Here is a 12,880-nt window from a genome sequence, read left to right as displayed (position 1 = left end):
ATTTAACTTAGGTGCTGTACACGAGTCTCGTAAGATATGAGGTGCAGAGAAGGTGCTTGCTTGGTAGTTCTCTCGTCTAAGACATCTCTATAGCAATGAAATCACAAATAAAGTCCCTTTCTTTTCTTCCTAAGCCAGAGACTGATCACCCACGAGCAAGGCAAACAAAAAACCTCACTCATCTGGAATAATAGGGATTTTGTAGAGTGGGGTGAGGGATGAGGAGAGGCAGGTCAGACAGTGAAAAATCTAAATCAGAGAAGATGCTAAAAGAAGTATATGTAGCTGTATTCTTGTCAAATGGTATAATTGATGAATAATCATAAAGGCAATCAATAAAATTAGTAGAGCTCATAAAAGAATGACATTTCACCAAAGGAAAAAACCGAGCACCCAAGAATTAGTGGGAGCAGAGGTTGAAGGAATCTGTAAAGCAAAAATTTTGAGCTCTTCATTTGGAAATGTTAATAATTTTAGACTGGATTTTTCTCATTCTTGAGCATGATCCTTAAAAAAATCCCAGATGAAAAAAATGTACATTTCAGACTCTAGATTCCCTAATAATCATGAATGCTATGAATTATCACATGTTCCAAGTAAGTGTGATCCAAATTAATGAGATTTTACTGTAGTTACATGCAATCTGATTGCATGACTTGAAAATTAGCTAATTATACTGATCAGTAGAGTTCAGTGAAGAGGGTTTGCTTGTTTTTTTTAATAGGCATAATCCTGAAAAGGAGTATTATTACTTATCAGGCTGAAAAATAATGAAGACCAACTCCTTTCCTAGCCAATCCTTTTACTTCAATCCTGAATACTGATTTGCAGCTAGCCTAATATGTCAATCACATACACACACACACACACACACACACACACACACAACATATCTAGGATTTCCATATGAAAGACAGAGACTAGGTGTGGAAGAGATTTCTTTCTAGACATGAGAACATCCAAAGGTGACCTTTATTTTCAGCCATCATGTGCTTAGAAACAACCTTTGCTTATAGTGTTGAGAGAGCCTCCATCCAGGGAAATAACCTGGTTGCAATGCCAGGAAACAGAATACTGATCCTATAAGCTGTCAGCCCTGCATTACTGATGATACCTGACTTCCCACAGGCACCATGGGGAGGAATGAATCAGAATCTTATTTCCTAAGCACCCCATGCAACTCCCACTAACCACAATGGAATCCATGCAGAAAAGAAAGAAGATGTGCCCCTCCATGGCCCCCCAAGCTTGTTTAATACTGCATTTCCATTAGTGTGGGCAATGATGGTAGGCTGTGGTGCTGAAAGGACCTGCTCTGTGCCAGAGCTTGCATCTCTCCTGCTTCCATTACAAAAACTCTGGGGGACTGCTAGTCATTTTCCCTTTGGTTTTTAAAAGATTTCAGGTTTAAAAACAAGTTCCAACTATATGCCTAGGAAGTTTTTTTAAGTTTGTAAAAAAAAAAAAAGAAACATCTCAACTACTACCTCAATTCACACAGTTGACTAACCCTGGTAGGGTGGGGATTGCCCCAAAAGAGCATCAAGCAATCCTCACATTTCGGCCTACTCTTGCTGCCCACGGGATGGGATCCAAAGAGAAGAAAGCCAAGGGCCAAGAGAAGAGTACAAAGAAATGGACCAGCCAGTCCAGAGGGCTGGGAAGCTTTGGTCTAGCCAAGACAAAGCTTTTGTGAAGAGGGTGGAGGGGCTTTGGCTACAATACATCTTTCAGTGCAATGTCTTTGGCTACTTTCAATTTCAGCATCCCCCCCAAAAAACAGGGGCACTGGGTTGGAAGGTCTTCAAAGCCCTGGTGAGTGATACTGTTCCCTTTCCTGGGCTTTTCCTTTAAATTTCCTCACACCAAACACAAACACAACTACCAGTTGAAGGATTCAAGGGGACTGGTCATATGGGGCATAAGAGGACATCATGATGAAAACCCCCAAAGCATATACCTCCTTGGAAGTGATCCTAGATATTCACCCTAAAAAAACTATTGTATCTGATTGACACCCATATTATCACAATTTTTTTAAATGTCTTTTAAATACAATCAGTTTATATATAAATTCATTGATTTGTCTATTTGGATGACATTATTTTTAAAAAAATCGAATTCCTTGAAAGCAGAGGCTGGTTCTTCATGTCTTCGCAGTACTAGAGCCAAGCATCATGTCTGGAACACAGTAGTCATTTAATACTGATTGTTGTTTGCCTCAGTTTCCTCATCCTGTCAAATGAGTTGAAGAAGGAAAGTATCTTCCTCAAGAAAATCCCAAACATGATTTCAAAGAGTCAGGTATGACTAAAAGACTAAACATCAACTATCATTCCTTAGGAAGCAATGGCAAACCTACAAATGCTGCTTGCTCACCTCTTTCCCAACTTCTATACATTAATGGGAGAGGAAAAATCCTCCAGAAGGTCAAAAGTTGTTCTGCCAATTGGATGACAGGCACTAGTCACATGCCCCCAAAGCTATAGGGCCCAAAAATCAGCAACTCAGAATGGAAAAAAGGAGGGACTCTGCCCAGCTCTATATACTAGCCTTGTTTTTCTTTATGTAATGAAATGTTTGTTAGTTGGTGATTGCTAAGGTAATAATTTAGAAACAGAAAAGGACTTTTTTTTTTCTTTTAAAGAGCCTGTGAATAAGCATTTTCAACTGAGTAGAGATCCAGAAGTCAGAGCTGGTCACCCAAAAAGAATCACAGAATCTTGGAGCTGGAAAGGAGCATAAGAATGAACTACTCCAAGGCTTTCATTCTCTACATAAGTGAGCCAGAGAAGTTCAGTAACTAGCCAGGGGTCACACAGGCAATAAATGGCAGATCCTCAGGCTGAAAGTTCAGTCCTCATTCTACTTGGCCACACTGTCTCTCTTATTAGTAGTTAGATGGATAAGGCAGGGAAGAAGCATTAAGACACAGTCTACTATGTAATTTTACAAATATTTCATTGATTCCTCAGTTAGCTAGCCAGTTATCTCTGCCTTCCTCCTGTACAGAAGGCTATTGGGGGAGTGGTAGAGTCTGAGTAACCCACTCTGAGTTTGAAAAGTTAGCCAAGTGAATCAGACAGGGAGTGGGTTTCACGGTCAGTCATGCCCTCTTCATTGAAGTCTATATGCTATATAAGCAGCAGTTGAGTGAACAGGGTCTATCCCAGCTAGAGAAGAGACTGGAGTGGGGGAGAATGACAGTCTTCAAATATTTCCACAGTAGTTCTGTAGAAAATTATTTATGTTTTGCTTAATCCTAGCAGAAAGGGAACATGGCTGACAGTGCCTAATTTTGAAACAGGAAAAGTCTGATCCCTACCACTGTGTGGCTCTGGGAAAATGACTTCCCCTCTCTGAGTCCTAGGCAATTCAGACTGTAAGTAGCAGAGGTGCTGAAATGCATCTGAGGAGGGAGTCCTCTGCAAACAATGGAATTGCAGGTCTCTATCCTTAACCCTGGAGAGCCCATCTCAAAACCAGGGGCAAGAATTTCTGAGGGGAATTGCAGTTTAAAGGGAGGACAAACTTAAGAGTCTGTACAGTCCCTGTTGGCACTGGTCCCCAGGGATTATCCAACTGGCCCCAAAGCCTTGTAGGGGAGAGTTGGTGAATGCTCCCCAAAAGATTCCTGCTTAGGCAGTGGTTGGAACAGAATTTGTGTGTTTGTTTTTGAGGGGTTGCCTGTAGTGAAATTTGGAATCACAGAACCCTAAAAGTTTTCAAATGCGGGGCTCTGGATGTCAAGTTCATGGGGTCAGCTTCCTTACTTCCCAATAAGTTTCCTCTATAGCTCAGGAAGCCCCCCCTCCATTCTAAGGATTGTGCTGATGGTAGCAAGGAGCACCAGTTGAGAATGTGAGTGGTTCAGGGCAAATCCAACCCTAGCCACAGGAATGAGAATCCTCAAGCCCAGGTCTCCTAATGAGACCATTAGCAACATTACCTTCCTATAAGGACAGTCCTGTGTCAGTTCAGAGGTGGGTGTTAGTGTTCAATTTACCACATTGCAGGCTCCATCTTTGCCAGGAGAATGGATTTCTAACACCTCCATTCCAGATGTGTGATATACAATTGCTGAGGAATGGGTTGGGCTAATGGTTGTGTCAGTATCTGGCCCCAATCAGAGGGCTGAGGGAAGCAGGCAGAGCCTGCTGGGGAGCTGTTGCTAGGGCAAATAGGTGCTGAACTTTGGGGGGGGGGTCCTTGGATTACTGTGGGGGTTGGGGTGTGATTATGGAAAACAGTGGAGAATTATGGGAAGATGGTAGCATGTTAGGAGCCACAGGAGTCCAGAATCCTAACAAACCCTCTAGGAAATGTCTAAAAATACACCAGAAGGAATAAGGAGAAAGACAACCAGAGGATCAGCTAAAACTCATGAATTCAAAGTAAAACTGTGCAAAAAGCCTGATCAGAGAGGAGACAAGCCAGGCAGACAAAGAGGAGGAAATGGGAATTGACCCTCCCCAGCCCTTCAGGTTGAATCTGGTCCTCTAGTGAGTTCCCCTCTTACAGATAAACTTATTGGTCACAAAAACTGAAAGGATGTGGCTTACCTCAAGGGAAGTGATTTGCCAGGGGCCTGGAGGGAAGAAGGTGAGGTAATGAGTTTCTCTCATCTCTACACATAACTTCAGGTTTTCCTACTTGCTAGATTCTAAGGCCCACTCTCCCTATTTCCCAGGATTTCCCCTGCTTGCAAGGCCCACCCAGGAAATGAGACATGCTGTGGATTCTTTACCCTGAGGTCTTTCTTGAACTTCAAGTGGGTCTTCTAGGATGTCACTGGCACAAGAGGAGATAGAAAATGCTTAGAAGTTAGTTTTCTTGGTCCAGAGAAATCGTGAAAGAAAAGAGGAACAATGAAGTTGGAGACCAAAGAATGGCTTGAAGACTTTGCAAACAACCACCAGTGCACCAGGAAAGTTTGGAGGCCAAAGGAGCAGCTGCAGACCAGGCCTAGACAGGCTTTGTCAGTTCCTTCTTCACTTGGCAAAAATAAAAGGAGGAATTATGACTTCAAATAAGGGACCAGTACTGCCCCCTACCAGAAGCAGAGAGGGACTCACTTTGAGGAACAGCAGCAGACATTCAATAAAAAGGCATTTAAAATCTTAATCATCAGTAAAGAAAAATGGAGTAACCTCTGGGGCATCTCCCATTGAAAACAAAGGTTCTGAACCAAGAATCCATGAACTCAGTTTGGAAAAATATTTTGCTAGTTGTATTTCAATATACTTCCTTTCCTTTGTAATCCTGTAAGTATTATTCTCTGCATTTAAAATGATGATTCTTGGGGCGGCTAGGTGGCGTAGTGGATAAAGCACCAGCCCGGCAGTCAGGAGTACCTGGGTTCAAATCCGGTCTCAGACACTTAATAATTACCTAGCTGTGTGGCCTTGGGCAAGCCACTTAACTCCATTTGCCTTGCAAAAAAAAAAAAAAAACTAGAAACAAAACAAAACAAAAATAAAATGATGATTCTGTGAAGTGTTAACTTCATTAGAATGCCAAAGGACCCATGATACAAAAAAGAAAGGCTAAGAACCCCTGCATTAGCAGAAGCTTGGGGCAGGTCATCCCTTTGGGTGCTTCTGGTATAGGGTGATCCTTTAAAGGCATAAACCATTCCATGAACTGTTTCCAGTGATATTTGATAACTGGGTTATATTCCTCACATCATTAAGTGAATAATAACAAAGGAAGGTTCACAGGAGGGAATGGATGGTATGGCCATGCTATGTATATGATTTATCTTCATGAGTGACAGGGACTAGACTGGTGTGGGACTCTCTGAAAGGCTACAAAGAGGTGCTGAATAGTAGCTGCCTTCTTCCTGTCACCTTTATACCCCCTGCCCCAAAGGTTACCTTGTTCTGACCCTTTGGGGTAGGGACAGGGGAAGTTAGCTGAAGCCTGGAAAGGGGAAGGGAAGTGAGAAAGAATAGGGGGAGAAGTCACTCTCTTTTACTTAGTGGTAAAACTTTTCATATCTACCACTCCTAGGTCAAGTCTGATTATTCAGCCCCTGCCTGGGTCCATGATCTTTCGGTTTGTCTTGGGTCACTTTTCCAGTCTTTGTCTAGCTCAGTGTTAAACCTGATTGCATTATAGGCCTGCCAATGTTCCAGAACTTTAGAGAATGAGGAAAAGATGCTTTAAAAATAGCCTTAGGGGTGGCTAGGTGGCACAGTGGATATAGCACCGGCCTTGGAGTCAGGAGCACCTGAGTTCAAATCCAGCTACAGACACTTAATAATTACCTAGCTGTGTGGCCTTGGGCAAGTCACTTAACCCCATTGCCTTGTTAAAAAAAAAAACCCTTAAAAATAGCCTTGGTCTCCTCCCCGCCTCCCTCCCCCAAGCATCCCTTGAAATGCTGAATCCTGCTCCAGGCCCTGATCCCTGAAATACTTACTTGCCATACTCCCTCTTCACTTAACTGACATAGGGGAAAAGAAGCAGATTTATAATGACCATTTGTATCCAGAGACCAGATCCTTGTCCCTTCTAAGGTCCCTTCTCCATATCCTCACCTTTAGAAGCCTGCTCAGAGGTGAAAAGTACTATTTTTCAACCACTATCGATGTTCAATTTTCCTTTCTCCTCTTCATTTGGGCAGAATATACCAGAAGGAATGTCCCAAAAGGCAGCTAGTCAGCCCCCTAGATTTGAACGGCAGAAACGGCAGAAAGCCAGTCTACAGGTGGCAAGGAATAAGGAGAGCAGAGGAGAAAACCCAGAAAATATTGTTCCCCTTTTTCTGTTTCCCCTAGGATTGCTTTCCTTCCTTTAGAGGGAAATGAATGATTTCTTTGACTGAAACTCTGTTTTTTCAAAGACTTAAGAACAGAAAGGTGGCCTCAAAGCCTCTAGTCCAAAGTTGACTAAGAGAGGTCACCTTACATGAGATAGTTTTCCTCCTTGCGCTTCTCTGGACAACTCAGTGCCTCTCCAATACAATCCAAAAGCCCTGCTGTCAGAGGATGACTGTGATGCTGACTTGAGAGCCTGGTGGAGGAACCAAATCAACCACTATGTGCCCAGGTCCCATCTGCTTAGGAGGGTTCTGCATTCCTATTTCCTTTGGGATCCAAAAGGATATGAAACATAAAGATGACCAGGAAATTTAAAATAACAAAACTGAGAGTCTAACTGTAATAAGAAAGTCATCCTGGATGGGAGCAGGAAAGCAGAAAGAACTAGATTTGAGAGTTAAGAGAGTCCTGGGGGATGCAGGGATCCAATCCAGCCTCTGACATTGCTCATGGGCAAACACTTAAGCCACCATTTTTGTCACTGCAGAATGGGGATCATAATAAACTGTATACTAAGGTTACTGTGGAGATCAAATGAAATTTGTGTGTATAATAATATCTAATGTACTAATATATAATAAATGCATCTCTTTTCATATAAATTAAATATATTTCTTTATATAAATCATATATATGTGTGTATATACACACATACACACACACATACACACATTTAAAATGCTTTTGTCAGAGAAAAGAAAGCAGGGCCAGAAGAATAATCAAAAGACCTAAAAGAATATAAATCAAACCAACATTGAGAGGCAACAAAAGTGCTCAATGTTATGAATGTAGCATTAAAATTAAAGGACATATCCCTCCCTTTAGATTCACAATGAGAAGCTGTTTGGGGAGAATATATTTAATAGAAGGGGGTTGTTTTAGTGTTTATTGGGAACTGTGTGCTGTTCCATAGCAAAATGTATTGATCAATTTAAAAACCAAAAGCCAAAAAAACCCCTTGCAAACCCTAAAACTCTATAAATGTCAGCTATTATTATATTATTACTATTCCACGGCCCTGCTGGGGAGCTAACCAGCCTTCGACTATAAATACATCATCAATAGGGGGTTACCATAGCAACGAGGAGGCAGTTGAAGGTTCTTATAGGTCAGAGAACGCTGCTGAAGTCACACTTAGGTCATGGAATACAATGAGCTGGAACTAGGAAAATGCCTAGGGAGCATTTAGACAGACCCTCATTTTACACATGGGGAAACTGAGACCAAGAGAGATTAGGAATCTGTGTAATCAGAATGCAGAACCTAAATTTAAAGGATCTGTTGTCTGAAATCCAATATGTGGGGTTTGGTGAAAAGCACAACCTTCGTGGACTTCAGTTTTCACATCCTAAAAATGAGGAGGTTGATTTAAATGATCTTTCCAACTTTCACTGAGTAAATTTGTGCTTGCCAATAGGGAAATGGGTCTCCATTTTTGGAATCTGTTCTTAAATTGATTTGCCTAAGCTCCCAGGACAAGCTAATGGGCTCAACTACCAAGGCGGGATTCCTGCTGCCATTCTGCCATTGTTGGTTAAAGAAATTTCTAACCCATGGGTCCAGAGGTAAAGGCTATCCTCACTTTACAGATGAGGAAACTGAGGACTACATAGGTTAAGTGATCTCCTAGGCCTTGAATTAGCAGTCCTTTAAGCCCCACTCCACCTCGTTCCATGGAAAGGCCACATTTACTGCCATTCCTTCAAATTCCGTCTTGACCAGGTTGTAGAAACCAGTCCAGGCCCCCAGGGGGGCGGGGAGGGGGAAGTGGGAAAGGAGGGAAAGATGGGGGCACGCCGGGGGGTCAAGGATGTCGGGGATGGGGGTGTGGCCATGGGGGGCAGTGGCGGGGGGGGGGCAAGGTTTTAAGTCTGGTAAAGTGTGGATTTTAAGGGATGGCAGTAATAATGGGGCCTCCTTTCCTGGGAAGCGGGGGGTGGGCTTCAAGGTTTGCTGCTACTCAAGACAAATGCGAGCACCCCGCCCCCACCAGGCTCTGCCCTCTTTACCTTTGTTTCCCCCTTGGAAACCGGGGTGGCTAGGCCTCTCCAGGAGAATTGTCCATCGCCATCGCTCGGCCTCCACAGCCTCACTGAACGACTCTTCCTGAGTTTCCAGTAGAACGGAATTTATTCAAGGAAATCCTCAGTCATTGGCTGTCCCATCCCACCTCCAGCCAATCAGAAAGCGAAACGGCATGGCAACAGGGGTGGCGCGTGCAGGGAAAGGGCCTCGAACTTTGTGTCCGCGGGAGCCTCCATCGAGATTCTAAAATGTTAATATAGTAAAATAAATATTTATATATAGCAATGAATGCAAAAATAAATGTTTATATATCAAATATCAAAATAGAACAATAAATAGAAATAATAAACATCCCACTGTGGTACCGTAGGTGTCGTGGGGGCAGCAGCAGCAGCTCCCCCGACTCCCACCATTAAACTGGAAGTTCCTTGAAGGCAGGGACCACAGCTGCTTCTTGCCTGCTACCAAAACTGCAGATCTCCCCTACCCCTCATGGAGCTCCTCATGGCCCCTCTGCAGCTCCACATGCCCCACTCCCACCTCCCAAAGCCCAAGATACTCTAGTGCCTGGGACCCCTCACAACTGGAACAGTCTCAGTACCTGGAGCAGAGGATCTTGGATTAGGGTTACTGCTGCTGCCGTAGCACCTTCAGCTCTGGTGGGTGGGGGTCCTCTTCTCAAAGCAGAGGAGTCAGTATTTGTGTCATGAGGAAACAAGCTGAGTGAGCTACCCAGGGCTGCATACTAGTGACTGTCTGAGGAAGGATTTAAACTCAGATCTTCCTGTCCAGGCCTACAGAAACTCCAAGATCTGAACCTGATTTCCTTTTTAGCTTTGTAACCTCAATCTGTGGTTTGAGGAGTAAAGCCACTAAAGTGCCAATGGGATTATCACCAGGCCAAGGCATGAGAATGGGGATTTTTTTTTGAGCTTCAGCCACACTGTGTGACTAAGAGCAAGTCCTTTCCCCCTCTGGACCTCAGTTTCCCTAACTGTAAAATTGAGACAATATTCCTGGCTTCATTCTGGCTCATGGATACAATTTTATCATATGTCATGGAATCATAAATTTGAAGTTTGAAAGGACCATAGAAACCAGCTAGTCCAATCCTCTCATTTTACAGAAGAAATTGAGGCACAGAAAGGTGAATGGCCATATAGCCATCCCCCCCCCCAAAAAAAGTATACTAAGTAGTAATACCAATTTCCTTTTATAAAAATATTTCTTTTTTTTAAAGCAAGCATAAAGCATTTTAATGCGATTAAACTTGAAACTCATATGTGGTGGAAGGAGAGTGGGTGGTGACAGTTACTCTTACCAAATCACAACACAGTCAGCAAAAGCAGGGGTGGGACTGGGAGAGAAAGAAGGTGAGGGTAGAGGGAAAAGGATCAGCAGTAGGAGAGCTGAACATCAAAAACAGGAAATGCTGAAGCTATGATGACCAGCATCAGTTTTGTTTTTCTGTAGAAAACATACAATTTCTTGTGACAATGACTGGGCTTTCATTGTGTTGACAATATCTACAAACAACACCTTCAATTTAACAATCAAATACTCAGAATTTAGATAATTGTGGAGCTTTGTTGGCTACTAGAAATTTTAAAAAAATTCACCAAGTTCATTAGAAAACCACATGATGCAAAAGAAAGTCAGGCATCAACAAAGTAGATTTATAATGACCAAAGTTGTCCCGTAGATAAGACACCAAGTGACAAGACACACCATTGAAGAATAGACCAGAATGGGGCAATGTGGTGGTTTCTTGGACCTTGGCAGTGTTTTGGGTGAAGGTGGCCCTATCTAGGACATCTTCCAAGTATCCAACACTACATCAAGAATATCTGCTTTCAAAAGGCAGAGGTTAAGAGATGGAAGGGGAAGGATTGTTGGGTGGTTAAAGCATTTTCTCCCTCCCCACCTTCACTGGACAGGGTGACTGATATGCTCCAATGAAATTATTCAACATAGAGAATATGTCAGCCCTCAATAGCTCCTCAATCTGCTAGGCCTTTACAGAAGGAAGCAGGAAAAAAATTTTTTAATGCATTATAAATTTATCTTAAAAAAATCCATCCAAAAAAAGAGACACAAATTTTCTCTGTCCAAATAATTCCTCTTCTCAGGTTAACCCATCTGTATGTTGTTAATGCTTAATCATAATACTTAATCTTGAATCAATACCCAAAAGTTTGTAATTTAAGTCGAGACCACAAAAACCAAAAGATGAATGACTTGCCAAGTTGGGGGTTACGATATATAGTTTAGAGACAGCATATGTACAAGGAGGAAGAGTTGGAAGCAAAGGCAAATGATGACACATTCAATTGGGGTATATGTCTCTACAAGGAATATAGTGGAATATCAAGGAAAAGCTTCTGTGCATTCTGCTTCTTGAAGCTTAAGCCTCTGGATTCCTCCATGTGTCCAATTCAAGAAACAGGGATCTAGGGGAAGAAACCATTCTGGTCCAATGTTATAAGTTCCACATCAAAGATGAGAGTAGCATTTGGTGCAATGATGACTGAGTGACCAACCATATGCTTAGTCTCATTTCTGGCCCCTTGGCCTTGAGCTTTTGCTCTCTGGCCCACACTCATCTGGGCAACTCCTTTATAGCCTCAAATCACCTCCTGCTTGCCCATTACCAACTTGGAGGGCTTACTTCTGTCACAGGAGGAATCAAACGTTTTCCTATCTTTCAGTGTCCCCATGTAGTGCACCACTCAGATATGACTACACTTGGGGAAGGTGCGTCTGTCTTCAGGGGAGATGGTATCCACCTGCACTCCCATCCAGGCTGGCAACGAGCAAGTCAGGGGTACCTGCTCCGTGGGGCATAGGCACAAGGGAAGGTGGGGAAAGAGCCAGGCTGATCTAACTACTCCCAGTGGACAGAGGGACATATTGGCTCATGTCATGAAAAATTTTTTTCCTTCATGTTTTCTTTTATTTTACATGTCTGTTTGTCCTTTGAATACAAGATGTTTTTTAATATACATTTACTCATACATTTTAAAATAATGCAAACTGGCATATTAATCTGTGTAACATATTTTATGAAAAATATCTGAATTTCATGAAAAATATTTCTTAAGAGAGCAAGAGAACTCCTAGACAAGAATTTAGAATTTTGCTAATATAAACTGTGGTCACTTTTAAAATAATCATAAAAGTTGACATTTATAAACATTTCAAAGTACACAAAATTCTATGCATCTATTGTTTCTATCTGAAAGACAAGTCCTACCCATATCGTTCCCACATTACAAATGAAGAAACTGTGACCCAGAGAGGTATAGTAACTTGCCTAGATCACACAGCTAGAAAGTAATAGAAGTAGATTTCAACACTGAACTTCCCGGAGAGGGTTCTGGGACAGTACTCCAGAGCTCCACTAGGTGGCAAGACGACACCATTGAAGAAGAAACCAGAATGGGGCAGTGTGGTGGTTTTTCTGGACTTTGGCAGGTCTTTGGGTGAGGGTGGTCCTATCTGGCACCTTCCTCTGGGAAATAGTGGAAGAATAAATTTACTAGAAGATGTCCTGCTCAAGGGAATTGACAGGGGCTTTTATGAGGGGATTAGCTTGGGTTGTGTCCTCCGGTGGGGCTCTCATTTCTGGCCTCTTGGCCTTGAGCTTAAATATCAGGTCATATTTTTGGTGGGCCAATAGATGGCACAGTGAATAGGGGACATGAGTTTGAATCCTCTCCCAGAAACAGTGTAGAAGGTGCTATCTGGATCTTTCCATTCTAGTTTCATACTACCTGTGGATGAAGGCCCTCTGCTGATGCCACTAACAGTTCATTCAGCTAATTTCTTAGATCTATAGAAGAAAAAACTGAGACTGAGAGAGGTTTGATGATTTTGCCCATAGTCAGCCGGCTATACAAAATGGGGATAACAGTATGCCTAGCCCACAGGGTTATTGTGAAGATGAGATAAACTAAAACACAAAAAGTGCTTTGTGCATCTTAAAGTGCTATATAAAGGCTGGTATCAACCTCATCCTTCACCCAAAACCC

General features: G+C 42.5%; 1 protein-coding gene and 1 pseudogene across 1 annotated transcript in view; both read right to left on the bottom strand.

The window, feature by feature from the left end:
* The window catches only part of FATE1 (fetal and adult testis expressed 1), a 57,495-nt gene extending 48,579 nt beyond the window's left edge, over positions 1–8,916 (bottom strand). The window contains exon 1 of the mRNA XM_074201102.1: positions 8,834–8,916. The gene's annotated coding sequence lies outside the window, so the exon portion shown is untranslated. The remainder of the gene's footprint in view (positions 1–8,833) is intronic.
* Positions 8,917–11,299: 2,383 nt separating this feature from the next.
* On the bottom strand, positions 11,300–11,647 carry LOC141498653 (peptidyl-prolyl cis-trans isomerase FKBP1A pseudogene; annotated as a pseudogene).
* Between the last annotated feature and the right edge of the window lie 1,233 nt (positions 11,648–12,880).

This window comes from Macrotis lagotis, chromosome X (genome assembly GCF_037893015.1).
Source record: "Macrotis lagotis isolate mMagLag1 chromosome X, bilby.v1.9.chrom.fasta, whole genome shotgun sequence".
In the NCBI taxonomy this organism is placed as follows: domain Eukaryota; kingdom Metazoa; phylum Chordata; class Mammalia; order Peramelemorphia; family Peramelidae; genus Macrotis; species Macrotis lagotis.
This window is presented reverse-complemented; position numbering and strand designations above follow the sequence as displayed.